General features: G+C 37.5%; 1 long non-coding RNA gene across 1 annotated transcript; it reads right to left on the bottom strand.

Annotated features, from left to right (window-relative positions):
• Positions 1-232: 232 nt before the first annotated feature.
• LOC119617355 lies at positions 233-11,103 on the bottom strand. The gene is made up of 3 exons (XR_005233596.1): positions 10,980-11,103; positions 4,032-4,153; positions 233-897 (listed from the first exon to the last, which is right to left on the bottom strand). It is a non-coding gene; the product is annotated as an uncharacterized LOC119617355 (long non-coding RNA).
• Between the last annotated feature and the right edge of the window lie 814 nt (positions 11,104-11,917).

Genomic DNA, 11,917 nt, shown 5'->3' on the forward strand with positions numbered 1-11,917 from the left:
CCAAGTTGACAAAATTGAGTTAATAAGTATTTAGTCAAAAACTTTAAATCAGTGCTGACGTGAGTGCCTGGTTCCACTGATCTATAAACACAGACACACTCAGGTAAACTCAACTAAAACCAAGAGTCTAGCCAAAAAAATTGGCATTAACACAAAATGTTGTTGACAATCATAAAATATATGTGCAACAGCTAATTGAGTTTTTTTCTTTTTTAATTTCAATAAAGGTGCCACTGCCTCATACTTCAGTAATCTTTACAAACATGTAAAGTGCAAAAGACTGAGGGATGCCTCATTGTTTTTTCTCAATTTAATAATTCTGCAAATATCAATTAACTGCATAGCAGTTCTTAGTAAATTACTTAGGAATTGACGGTCTCCTCCTCAGCTTTTGTACTGTAAAAAGAACACACAACTGGACCAGACATAAAAAATAACCTGTCAACACATTTCTAGCACTAAGCTAGATTTGAGCCTCCTTAACACAAAAGCTAAATTATTTCTGGCTCCTGACCATTTCTGTTTTAAGTTGTATTCATTGAAGTAAAAATCAAAGCAAAGAAGCAAAAAAGTAATTTGTATTTCAGAAAAAAAGCATTTTATATTTCCTAATTACATTCACATAAAAAGCAAGTTGAAAAACAAGTGTGCTATAGCATTATAGTAATTTCCCTGAAACTCAAGTTGCTAATACTGATTAGTACATGTATTTAGGAAGAAAGTGATTTTTACATATGTGCTCTACAGAAATAGTTACACATGCACGTCTGCTCTGTGCTGGTGTGCTGCTGTGTGAGGCCTCTTGTTACCCCAGTGGCGATGAAGGGGGAATTAGATGTAGTGTTGTCTGAGTCGCTGTTAATCCTCAGCTGATTAGTGGAATTCTCATCAAGGCTCCTTGAGACACAGAGAGAGAAAGTGTGTGGAAGGGAGACAGAAGGAGAAACAGCAAGAAAAAAAAAGAGAGGAGAGTGGGAGAAACAGGGAGGCTGGAGTTTTGGAGGGGAACCCCCACCCGTGCCACTCGCCTTCTTGATTTCGCTGTAGTTAGCCACCCCCTCGACAGGACCACGGGCCTGCATCTCTTGTGGCCAGTAAGATATCAGGCCCTCCGGTCACCTGGCTCACCATGCTAATCCTGATTCTGCCGTGTAGATTAGCACTTTCCCACTCACAGCCTCTCTAGCCCAAGCCCCAGCAAATCCCGAGGTAAATGTCGAAGCTTCCGGTAAGTGGGTGAGCATGGCGTCGTGCAGTGGATTAAGGAGAATAGGATAATATTTACAAGCCCATTGCCAGTGGTGATAAGGCTGAGGATAAACAGTAAAGGTTCATCTCCAGCCTTTTTTCTCTCTTTTTGTCAACACAAATGGTTCAAGCTTGTGAATCTCTGTGTATAGTCCCTAACATTGATGTGTTGAATCAGTCAGCTGTGAATTGTCACATTATGTCGAGCAACAAGTCCTACTCCTTCTTAAATGATTAAACTGCAGAACATTCTTTTTCAGAAACATTCAAACAAAGACTGTGATGATGAAACAGGTTGAGAACAGTTTTCTGTTGCATTTAGAAATTTGTATAATGACAGAGTACTTGCTTTGGTAACGTCTTTGTAACGTTATCGAACATGGGGAAAACTAAACAAAAGTAGGTTGTCAAGAATTGTGAACCAAGTGGTAAGTTCGATGTACAAAATCATATAAACTAACAGAAAAGTAACAACTCAATCCACATATTCAGAAAACATAATTAACATTTAAATGTTACATGTGTGATGCCTGCAGCTGTTTTTTTGTTGTTGTTGTTGTAGTAATTCTGCAATTTTTTTAAAATATTGTCAGACCAAAGCTGTTGAAATCAAACTTATGTGATTTTGTCATTTATTGTCTGAATATTCACAATTATCCTCACACATCATAAACTTTAAAATGCAATGTTGTAAATGTTGTAAAAAATCTGTCATTCTTTTTTTACCACATTTCCAAGATGTTCAAAATATCATCAATCAAAATATCTTTTGATGGTTAATTTATGTAATATTTCTTAGTTAAGTGACACACTTATTAAATGCTTCAGTTTTTTTTAAACAAGTAATAAATAGATGTTTTCTATATGTTAAAGTTGGCAAGTTGCCCCATTAAACCCTTAAGACACAACTAATAAAAATAGGCCTTTTTAGTTTTAGTTTGTAACTTCAAATGTTTATAAGTCTATACATTTTTAAAACTACAACAAAAGTCAATTTTTTACACAACTTTATATGAAAATCTTTGAAAAGTTTTCCAGTTTAAGAATGAAGTTCTGACCCCAGCCTGAATAACTGGTGAAATCCCACCAATACAAGAAAGGTGATCCTTCAGATTTGTTTCTGTCTTCACTTCTCATATCACCAGAGCACATGATGGACTGGTTTTCCTTCTACTGTAGATGGCACTGTTAACCTTGACTTGAACTTGGATGGAACTTCAGTGTTGGGAAGTTTTAGTCTAGCAGAAACAGTCAGTGTCTGCTTCTCATTACTGCTCTGAGTCCCCGGGAGAAATTAATTAAAGTGGAGAATGATAATAATAATGATGATAACAAAGATTAGCTTTGTCATCACAGTTATGCTAACAACAATAGGGGAGCTTTGAGGGCAACTAGAGGCCGACATAAATACCCTCCAGATTTTATCTTTATTTTGTAGGTACAGGGTTGTTTCTTCTTTTTTCCCCTCTTGTGTTTTTCAGAAATGTGGGTTATTAGTGACGATGGTGGGTGGGAGGAAACTCGGACGGGGAGGTTTAGGGTTAGGACCAGACTGAAAGGCAAGTCTGTTATTGTAACAGAGCTTACAAAGAAGTCAAGAGGAGGGCAGTGTGCCGATCGCACGCTAGGCAGAATGATTCACAGAACACAAACCTCCATAGCCCCCTTACTTCCCCTCCTCTGTTCCTAAAATCCCTACCGTCAGCTTGCATCATGAGACTAATGCCATTAATACAGCAAACCACCTCCAACACTTCTCACGTGGGCAGTTTTTTTTGCTCTTGGGGTTAATTGACATGCTAATTTGTTGACAATGTCAGAATAACCTTTTCTTTTTTTCTTAACTGATATGGCTGTGTTGTAGTTTGATAGCAGACAAAATCCGGATGTACTGAAAAAGTGACAATCAAGGAAAAGAAAAGCTGCACTTTCCACACTGTAGTGGTGTTGTCAAGTACTAATTTTTGTCATGATCGGATGACACAGAAAAGAACCCAGAGCGCAGACTCATGGCAAGAGAAATAAACTAATTTATTAAATAAGGAAAAACAAAACAAAAGCTGACGTGGCAGCAAAACAAATAAAGAACAAACTAAAAACTAACATGGACAGGACCCGGAAACAAGCAGGACGGAAACAAACAACCAGTAACTAATGACAACGAGACACATCAAACAAACCTTAGACAATGGACCAGCGAGGTATGGAGAGAAATGACCGGGTTTTAAAGACTGGGGATAACGAGGTGAGTGGGAACAGGTGGACTGATTGCTGAGTAGGGACAGGTGAAGATGGGCGTGTCTGACAGAAAAGTGAATGACTGGGGGAGAGTGAAAATGAACATGAACATGAGACAAAAACGAAAAGTACAACCAAACAAAACAAAAACCAAAGAACTAAAATCAAAATAAAACAAAAACAAAACCTAGAAAAAAGCCAAATCACCACATTTTTAACCAGTATTGGAAGACAGAATACTTATCAAAACTCTTTAACTTTATTTTCTATAAAAAAACTGTTTCTAAATAGAGTAGCATGTATTTATTTTGTAAAAACATTTTTGTTTTTAAGTAAACCTCACTTTTAAACATTGCTTGTGCCTGCAAATGCCAATGCATACATGTGATAGCATCTAATTACATTAGAAAAGGCCTCCAGCAGCCACCTCACCCATGTTATGGTCTCTGAACTGATGAACCCATGTTGAATCACAAAGACCCAGCCCTGTCTCGTGACCGGTGCTCGAACCTTTTTATGTTGACTGTAAAATGGGTCTGACTGACCTCATAGGCTGCGGGGATATTACTTTACGTCTTCATCGGGGGGCTTCCTCAGTGTCGTCTCGGGACTGGTGCACCTCACTATGTCGCTTCCTGTGCACGGAGTCAAAAGGTGGTCAGAGGAACTGTAATGAAAGACAGGTGTTGAGAAGGAATAAGACAGACAAACTGTTAAATTACAAAAAGAGTGAAGATTTCTGTAAAATACTTGGTAGAACTATCTATTGACAGTTGAGGGAGAGAAGGATGACAATGGCTTCTGCTACTCATCAATAGTTAATTCAATCAAATGCTAATGCAAGCTAGTAAATTTGCCCAAGATATGAATTTCTGATAACTGTGAATGATAAATGTTCTTTGTCCTCTTCACTTCTCAATCCAATTAGAGTCCAACTCCCAGAAAATCAGATGGCTGTATGCTTTGGACCAAGATAAAGTTAGCTTATTGCTCATTAGCTATTTCCTTGAGCCCTTTTGTAATATTGTCTTAGCAAAGTTAGCTTTGGTCTGAATTACTAATCAAGTGCACACATCCTGTGTTTGATGGAATTTTTACCTATTCTTTTTGCATTTTCTCTTGGAGGAAAGAGGGAATCATTAGATTCAGCCGGAGAAGGTAAATGTGGGAGCTGTGCATATATTGAGTTGATGAACTTTTTCTTTTTATTCATATCTTGCACATTTCTTCAAACTTCTAAATATCCAGTTTCTTTTTCTTCAATAAACTTTCATTTCCTGCCTTTTTCATCATCTTCCTATTTAACTATATGCTTCTGTTTCTGTCTCAGAAAACATCCCTAGAAGTCTGGATGTTAGTATTTCTTTAAAAAAAAAGTCTTTAGGGCGGCCTCTTTAATGGAAATCCTCACTGTTTTGACTGGAACTGGAGCCACACGTGGGAATAAAGTGGGTGGAACAACATACATAAACCCAGACACCACTGCAAGAAATATTCTCATTACCAAAACCAATTTAGCAAAGTATTAAAGTCATATTTTGAACTGTCTTAAGGTTTGCAAAGATGTATACTGGTAAAAATCTAGAGATAAGAAATGAGGTCAAATAAACAGAGGATAACATGCAACAACATGACAACTATGTAAGATGAGAGATGCATGTTAACCCCTTGTTCAGTAGTGAGGTTTCTTTCTTTGCAAATGGAAGATTTTATCAAAGTCATCTTTGGATAACATAATTTTAATACTTTGTTTCCTGGTTTTGCTCTCATTTACAAATAACTTTTGGTAACTTTGTGGTTACATGTTCTAATGTCTCAAAGTTGTACTATCTTTGTGGGAAAACTACAAATTTTATGCAGTTAATAATATAGGAAAAGAACATATTTTCATGTGACACTGCATGGCGTCAACGTTTTATGCAGATGTCAGATTTGGGTGTTTTGCCAAAACTTGTTTGTTTCTTTTATTTATACATAAAGATATCCAGAAAAAAATATACATTTGCACATTTTCTTTAAAAAGCAGAGTGATATACAAAATAATTCAGTCGAATGCACATTTTTTGCAGTGGAGTAGCCAGAGAATAGCCTGATATGTACACAGTAATTACATCCCAGCACCCTGCACAGAGAGCTCGGCTAAAACACACTCAGAAAGGTCACTGCCCAGGGGAATGAGGTTTGCCCATTAAAACATCATCAGACAATGCAGCTTATTTAAAGAGACATATGACTCTCCATTGCTACTGTTTACCCTCCCTCCAGTTGAAAGCAAAGATAATACTGTTTGAAAATCAAAGGCAAAATGGGAATTTTTTGTTTAGTTTATAAAAAACCCCTCACCAGACCAAGTGCTGTGTGTTAAGATGTAACTCATCTATTTTAATCAGGAGCCTGAGAGAAGAGGAACCTCAAGTTCAGGCAACTCAACTGGCTTTTTTCTTTCTTGCCTATTCTGGAAACTGTTTTAATGCACGAGTTTAAATTATGTGTGTTTTAGATCTCAACATTACTGTTGATTCGTTTGAGCATTAAAAAAAACAAAAACTCAACAATAAAATTTGAAAATCTGAAGCATTTCAGTCTCTCACCATAACTCAGATAAATCAATCACCAGAAACACCCTCATGGCGCCCCGTGGGGTTAAGACCCGCTCCTCACCAGGTCCCTTGATGGTCCGTCACCCTGCTGCATGCCCACCCTATCTAGAATATTTAGCTCAGATAGCAGATTAGCTCCCTCTAATTGTTCTGTCAGTAAATCTGTAGCCTTGTTTCCTCCCTCAACTCACTGCTTTGTCTCCTTGTATTTCTAACATGCTGATGAGCACAGATTTACAGATTTCTCCTTGGGTTATATATCAAACTCAACTGTTCCCCACTGTCACAAATTTAACATGTTTGAAGATACACAGTTGTGAGCATTAAAAAACCTAACATGTAAATGCTCACAAATGTTGTGAAATTGGTGAACCTTTTTGTTTTAAAAATAATTTTTCTGTCAGTGTTTTGGCCAAACGGCTGTGAAATGACACGATATTTACAGACACGTAGGAGAAGTCTGACATGATATCAACGTTGATTGTTTTTGTCTATACTTTGTTTTTGTCTCTGTCATACCCTTCCATGTTTTAGGCTTACCTTATCTGGACCTAACCTCTATGTGCACCCCTCCCGCACTCGACATCAATCAGGTGTGTGAGCGGTATTGTGGTAATTTGTTAGCCTTTATCCAATGATCTGTGCTGACCTCCGAATCACCTTCAGTTTGACAGTGTGGCTGTGAACACTGGGCTGGATTTGTTTAGTAAAACATACAGGACCCAAATGTATCTTTGTCAAATGTACTTGCTCTCACAAATTTAAAAGTAAAATTACCAGAGAACAAGAGAGAAAGAAAATTAATTTTGTGTGTTTGCTAATATACTGTAGGATACAGTGATCCAAGATACATCTATCATTTAAAACAGTGAAGATTAACGTAGACATGCCGCAGAATATTTACCTTTTTTTTCTGTGAGCAAACAGAAGCACAATGTAAGCACAATGTGGCATTAATATAAAAGATGCTTCATTACCTAAAAAAAACCTTAAGGAATAGAAAATGCAGTTCCTTTCTAAACTAGATTATCATTCAAGACACAGCTCCGACTCGCTGCTAACTCTGAGAGCAAATGCTCTATGCCGATGCATATTCATATGTTTAACATACAGGCATGCATTCATAATGACGAAGGAAAGGGTAGAATAGAATAAGGCTCATTAATGCATTTTACCATGCCAGTCATTCCCCATCAGAAGAACTCTGCTGCACGGTTTCAGATTGAACTGAATCTGTTCGACAACAAAAAGCTGAGAGAAATTAAACGTGTCAGTTGTATTGTTTTCATTCTTTCAGTGAAATGTGCATCATTTTTTTAGTATTATTATTGTTGAGGTGTTCTTTCAATCGAAGGTCAGTCATTTTCTGAGGTATCAACTTCATGTTTTTTTAATACGAAGCAGGTTTTTACAGACAAATCCATGAACTTATATTTGCAAAAAATACAGTTTTCCAATCAGTGGGTCATAAACTTAATACCAGGCTTTGTTTACTGGTTCTCCCTGGCTTTCTTAAAGCTATATAAGCAGTTTCCACAGATTTACTTAATCCTCAAGTGGCAAGTGCCAAAATTATTCAAAACTGTAAACTAATAAATATCAATCGACACATTGGAAAAGGCCAAGGGTAAAGTTACCTTGTCCTATTTCTTCTCCCACACTGTTTTATCAGAAACAAAATGATTGCCTTAAATCAGAGTAGTAGCTAACCTTCTCTCAGTGTGACCTTTTCCTATCTCTATACATTCCCTGTCACTTCTAGTTTTAAGATTTAACATGAACCAGCTCCTGGTCTTTGGGGTTAGACAACCAGACGACTTGTCCGGCTGGAGTGGGCAAACGTCAGTAATGGCCGTGGACCTTGTTTATAAATTATTAATGACTCCCCCCATTTCTCGTCATTTTGGACACCCTGTGAGACAAGCTGATGTCTCTTCTGTTTGCGTGGCAGCGTGCTCCTCAAACAGATTGCAATTTATTCCTCTGCAGTTTGTCCGTCAAGACTAACTCTGACAACATAATCCTGAGCTAATCCGCCGTGTTCAGTTTTTCATGTTGGCTCTCATGCAAAGTGCTCTGCCAAATCCTGCTACCTGTCAGCCTGGCCTTGCGATGTGAAGCCCAAACGAGTTGCCAGCCCTGCTGCAGTGGCTCCCGTGAGGGAGGGGGGGATGAGCATTGTGCCTGGGTAGACTTAACCCCTGCCTCCCTCCCTGTAATCCACTGTAAACAGCCAGAGCCTTAGAAGGGCTAACTGCACTAATCAAGCCCCAAGCTTGCCCAGTCACTATCATACACAGTGCCCTAAGAACTAGAGATTTGAGGAGCTGTACTGCGGTGTGTGTGCAGCGTATGAGTCTGCATGTGGAGCAGAGGGGCCCATTGATGGCTCCTACTCCTGAAAGAGGGGAAAAGGTGCCAACATGAGACGACAATGTGTGTCTTGTTAGTGACAAATAAAAAGAGTTGTATTTTGACTTAAAACATACAAAAACAAGAAAATGGATGTTCTTCCACAAAAGGACTATGTTGCTAAAAATGTCATCAGGGTATGCAATCATAATTTAACAGTGCTGTGAACACTGAAGTATATTGGTAATAGGAATAACATAAATAAAAATATAGCAAAAAGAACTATAGTCCAACATTAAAACTTTTTTCTTTTTTCTCAAATAGAATCAGCCGATCAATATCTTCTGCCACCCGTTCCCTGTGTTTCTGACAGTGATCCAAAATTCACAGGAAAACATTAAAAGTAGTCAAAGGAAAAGAGAAAAAACTAGACCAACACACCCAAGTTCTGAAACTTAAAAGAAAGTTATTTTTACTGTATCTGCATCTTTTTTTTTTCGATTGTCTTTGAAGACAAAAAATCTGAATCCTACTTTTTCTATGTCAGTAAAGCATTATCAGTAGTTCTATGGGCATTCTGTTTTGTAAACTTGTTTGTTTCTTGTTTTTAACTTAAAAAAAGAAAGTTATTTTTAAATGCCATATAGGACAATCTTTTTATGATCTAAAAGTGCCTGTACAAACCTCTGTGTACAGTTAAAGGTTTGATCATTAATCAATGATCTCAAGCCTTTGAATCCCATACTGCTTTAATTTGAAAAAAAAGTAAATCACTGACAGTTTAGATGAAAAAAACTATTAAACTGTATGTGCTGTAGAATAGTCAGAAATGCCTCACACAGATACAAAGATACTGTGGTTTGAAGAAGCTATGGCATCGACACCAAATGGCCTACAGGCACACTTCAAACCCAGGGCTCCATGTGGGCAAACCAACTCATGTCCTGGTTTACATTGCTGTTGCTATGTGCACTTTCTAACTCTCTGAACTGTGGGAAAGCTCTGAACAAATATGTTTGCCTCTTTAGAGCTCCAGATAAAAGTGGCCTTCAAGGGTGGAGCTTAGGAGAGTGTTGAGATGATGGTGAGATGGTTGGTGGACCTGCAGGGGAAAAGCAAACATGACATGTAGCTGATAAGAGTCCTTTAGCAGGTTAACACCAGACCTTGTAACTGGGATTGCCTGAAGAAGCCTCCTTTGGAAGGTCTGGCATTTGTAACAATAGAAAAAAACCCAAAGCTCTCACAACTGTTGCATGCAGAAGGTTCAGATAAATGTTTTTACAGCACACCTCTGAAGATTACGTGAGGTAAAAAGACCAGATACTCCATGGGTCTGTGTTCGTTAAAAAACAAATTCTATGAATTAAATTTAAGGTAAATAGTAAAGAATCATAATTATACATTCCTGCATATACAGTATGTTGTAAACAGTTTCAGTTTGCATTTGAGATGCTTGTATAATGTAATAAGTCTGTTGTTACCCTTACAGCTCATTGAAACAATGCTTTATTTCTCAAGAAAAGTGATTCAGTGAAAAGTAATTGTCAAATTATTTGATCTGTCTGCCTTTAGAATGTCATATAACAGAAAGATATTGAAAAGAACAATTGTTGTTTTAAATAGTATAAACAGATTTGTTGGTTGTCTAAAGAGATCATAAAACCTTGCGTCATAGTCATGTTTCAAAGCATGTGTTTAAGCACCTTGTTTGATACCTATTTAGTATCACAGGTGCCTGCAGATTTTTTATCAGCTATTCAATCTTTTTAGAGGAAACAAACATCCACTGGATCGTTTGGTATTGTTGTGTGCACCACACTGAACATGGAGCAGAAAAAGCAAAGACATGAGCTGTCTGAGGATCTCAGTGAAGATTTTAGATATTCATGTAAAGGAAAAGGCTACAAGGTTATGTTAATTTGACCATAGTTGCCAATAGTATTAAAAGTATAAGGTTTATAGGACTGTAGCCAAGCTCACAGGATGTGGACACAAGATGAATGACAGCCCCGGGTGGATCAGATGAATAGTACAGATGGTAGAAAAAGAACCAAGCTAACCACACAAAAGTGTTCAGGCTAAACGCCAAGGTCAAGGACTATCACTTATTTTATTTGATATATTTATTATTTTATTGTGGAAGGTGGGTGGTTAATGGTCATTGAAATTGTTGATGAAGAGTGTAGCAAAAGTCATTTTACAATCTAGGCACTTTAAGGTAAGTAAGCTTGTTCCTTTACAAAAGGAACAAGCTATAACATGTAATGGTTAATCATAAAGTCTTCTATAAATACAATGGAGTGCATAATTTTATACCTGTAAGTGTACCTAAAACCTAAAGACTTTAAAACATGATTTCAAAGGTCATTCGTTAAAGATGATGATAAGAAAATGTTGAATTAAACCTCCACCAATAAAGCTTTTTTTTCTTATAATTTCATCAGCCTGAGGAAGGCTAGATCTGTTTGGTTTTAGGCAGTCATACTTGATATCTCACACAGTTATTGCAATATGACACAAAACGCTCTTTTACATTACCTTGTTTAAGTTGTGTGCTGGAACTGCTCTTCGAGCACTTCTACCCTTGGCTTTTGGCAAATATTGGAAATGTAAGGCAGAGGAAGCACTTCCACCTGCAGATGTGCTGCAGTGTTGTTCCAGGTCTTATATCCTGTACTCTATATACCACAAAGCAAATGCCACAAGACCAGAAAGGACAAGAAAAAAGCAATAAAAAGTGAGTGATGGCCATTGATATTTCAGTTTGATGAAATCTCTTGTCAGGAGACTTTGCTTGGCTTTACATAAACAGGATAATAAATAGATCGATCACACATAGCAAAGGAGATTCATGTCACACTAAGTGATGTGACGCTGAACACAGACCCAGCTATGTCTCATTACTCTGAGAACATTTTCTCGAGGGAGGGTGTGTGTGTGTGTGTGTGTGTGTGTGAGGATGGTAGAGGAGAGAGCTGTTTTGATGTGGCAAACCAGGCACAGTGCAGAGGCCAGCTGCTGCAGAAACATCACTGCTGTAGGCTGAAAATCTCATCTCAGCTCCCATAAATGACAGAGAGCTGCAGTATTAACAAGCCTCTGGCATAGATTGTGATCTTTGTTTGTCACAAATATTGAAATGATGTGTTATGTAGTTAAGAAGTTGAATAATAGAACTTACTGATATGTACAATGTACATATGTGTCAGGTGTACAAGACGCTCCTTACATTGGCATAAACTTAAATTAAAACTAAACCAAAGTTTGGTTTTATCAAGTGTTATCATGATATGTTGTTTAAGTATCTCTGCATTTAAAATTACATTAAAATTCCTAAATCTTTCATATAATCCGCAATGATTTATTTGAGAGTGTTGTTTGAGACTTGAATATATCCCATATAACATGTAGTGAGAAACAAGCTACAATCTTGACAAGTTAAATGGTAGCTACAGAGGATTCAGGAACAACCAACA

The sequence above is a fragment of the Kryptolebias marmoratus genome, linkage group LG9 (genome assembly GCF_001649575.2).
Source record: "Kryptolebias marmoratus isolate JLee-2015 linkage group LG9, ASM164957v2, whole genome shotgun sequence".
NCBI lineage: Eukaryota > Metazoa > Chordata > Actinopteri > Cyprinodontiformes > Rivulidae > Kryptolebias > Kryptolebias marmoratus.